The sequence below is a fragment of the Penaeus chinensis genome, chromosome 29, assembly GCF_019202785.1.
Source record: "Penaeus chinensis breed Huanghai No. 1 chromosome 29, ASM1920278v2, whole genome shotgun sequence".
Classification (NCBI taxonomy): Eukaryota; Metazoa; Arthropoda; class Malacostraca; order Decapoda; family Penaeidae; genus Penaeus; species Penaeus chinensis.
Genome location: NC_061847.1, coordinates 9182369 through 9185386, shown reverse-complemented (window position 1 = coordinate 9185386; position 3018 = coordinate 9182369).

Genomic DNA, 3018 nt, shown 5'->3' with positions numbered 1-3018 from the left:
ATATATATATATATATATATGTGCACACACACACATATACACATACATACATATTTATTTATATTTATGTATATATATATATTTTTAATATATATATATTTAATTTTATATTTACATATATTTATACACACACACCTACTTACGTACCCACGGTCGTATTTTTACGATCACCTATTTCTGTGTGACTTCTCCTTCTCCTTCTCTCCCCCCCCCCCCCCCCCCTCGACCCGACCGCGCCGCCGCAGCCGCAGGAGAGAAAAAAGCGAGAAAAAACGCCTCCTCGAAAACAGCGTCCGGCCATCCCAGCAATGTCGCTTTATAAATGTTTAGAATTAATCACATAGTTTATCTTGCTGCCACACAAGGCGGCGTCGGAGGGGACGGCGCAGGCATTCCGCGGGAGGCGGCGCGACGCGGCGGCGGTGCGCGCCGCTGCGCCTGAGACACTGTGGCGCGGCTTTTCTCATTTGCGAGAATGTATACATTAATATATATATATATAAATATATATATATAGATAAATTAATATATATTTGCCTGTATGAATATATATATATATATATATATATATTATTTATAGGTATATGTATATGTATATATATACACATATCATTTGCAGCTTGGCCTTTGTGCTAGAGGAGCATACTGATCTTCTGCACCGCCTCCTTCGCCGGCAGCCGTGCCTTACTCAAGCTATATTGCTTCCATCCGCTCCGAAGGGACCCTGCAATGGAACCTGCTTGTCGTGCTGTAAAATGTGTGTGTACATCGGTGCAATGTCATTATAGTATTTTGGTACTAAAAAAACTAATAAAATGAAAGAAAAAAAGAAAATGTAGACGTTTGTGAGCAATTACTAAGGAAAGTATATAATGAACACACAAATTATGTTAATTAATGACTGTTTCGCATACCTTTCTGGTCTTTTTATTAACGGCATGGCTGGCTGTCTCACGCTATATCTCTTTCCGTCGCCGTGCTCTCCCACCTCCGCACAGGGCGAGGGGGAGTTAGCCTACTTAAAGACCACAGAGTCATGCTACAGGAGAACCTCAAGGACCACTTAAGTGTCTCTAATGATAGCGACGCTTGGCATCTACTCCCGTGCCCCCTGCCCCTGCTCCTCCCACCCCCGCAACGGTTTCGCCGGGCGTGCAAGTTGCAAAGCGCGGAGTGAGGAGAGCAACCCGCGGAGGCTTCGTGTGCGCCTCGCCGCCCGCGCCGCCGCCCGACACCTGTGGGAGCAGGAATGTCGTGGCATAGACGTCGAGAGTCAAATACCATCATTTAGGAATAACGAAGCTTGGGCTCTCGGCCGGTAGTTTATGCTGCCATCAAGGACGATCAACTCAGGGCCTGTGTTGTCATCGAGGTACTTAGCGAGGCCCCAAATTACGGCCGACTGGATTCTGGAACTCCGGAATGGCATGAGTGGTAATATAAGCTGTTGACACCTGCTGTAAAACAATTACTTTGCGTGTCGCTCCGATCACGAAGCTTCCCGCCATAATGCATTACCTTGCTCCTTGCAGGCTGGCCAACCCAACCGTACAGACGTTAGAAGAAAATGCAGTGGTCAGCCCTCTTTTCCTTCCTCATTTTGACTTTAAATTTTTTGAATACATGCATATACATAGTCTCTTATTTATGAAGCCGCATATAAACCGCCCCACATGAACGCGGCCATCCTGGCGAAGCTGAAATTAGAAACGAAGTATATTAGTCGAACACACACGCGCCTCGCCTCCCCCAAGTGGTTGACAGCCCTGGCCTGGCGAGGGCTTCGGCGGGCCAATGTCGGAATGCAGACCGAAAAGTTTGCGAGGTAACATTATACTCTCAAGTGAGGTATTCGGGCAAGAAAAATGGCCTCCTCGAGAAGCCCTTCCGGAGGCTGTTAGGGGCCGTAATTGGCAATTGCGATGCTCGTTAGGCTCATGCTTGACATAGTTAAGAAAGAAGCGAAGGAGGAACCGTGGTGTTTGCTCCCTCTGTGCGGGCGTAAAGTGTGATGTTTACATTTCCTCTTCTTTCGACCACCGGGGTTTGGGACGGAGCTGAGGAGGAGGCAGAGGGACTGGCGGCTGCTTATATGCACCTCGATGGCGAAGGAAACCTAATGCCATAGGATGGTTATGGAAATTAGAGTAGGTAATTCTGGCTACTGTACGGAAGGTAGGGTGCGTGTGATTCTTTTTGAAATGGAAGAGTAATAGCTGTTTTTTAAAGACCTTGTTAACAATATTTATACTAAAAACTATTATTTTTACCTCAAGCATCTAGATATGTAATAACAAAGTGAAAAAAGAGTATGTATTTGAACATACGTAGGCTGCGAACGCATTTTTGTATTGAATTGTTTTGTGACCACGACCCTTATTAGATGCCTTTATTTGCTTACATAGTTCTCTTTCTCTTATCTATACATCAGTTCCTTATTTCCGTAGCAACGAAAGAAATGAAAGGAACAAAGACAAATAAACCACTCTCACTCTCTCACTCACTCACTCACTCATTTATTCATTCATTCATTCATTCATTCACACGCACACGCACAGACACAGGCACACTCACTCACTCTCAATCACACACATTCACACTCACTCACTCATTCTCTCTCTCTCTCACACACACACACACACACACACACACACACACACACACACACACACACACACACACACACACACACACACACACACACACACACAGATATATGTGCGAAACTCCTGCTCACCACGGATGGCTGGTTTTCAAAGTCTTCTTATGTCCCGCGGTGTCTTGGCTGAATGGGTTTCCAGCTCTTTACGGTCTCGTTAAAGAGGGAGAGAGAAGTGAGGGGAAAGAGGGGAGGAGAGGGGAGAGGGAGAGGGAGAAGGACGGAGAGGGAAGAGGGGAGGAAAGCGGAGAAGGAGAGGAAGAAGAGAGGAAAGAGAATAGGGAGAGGGAGAAGGACGGGGAGGGAAGAGGGGAGGAAAGCGGAGAAGGAGGGGAAGAAGGGAGGAAAGAGAATAAGGA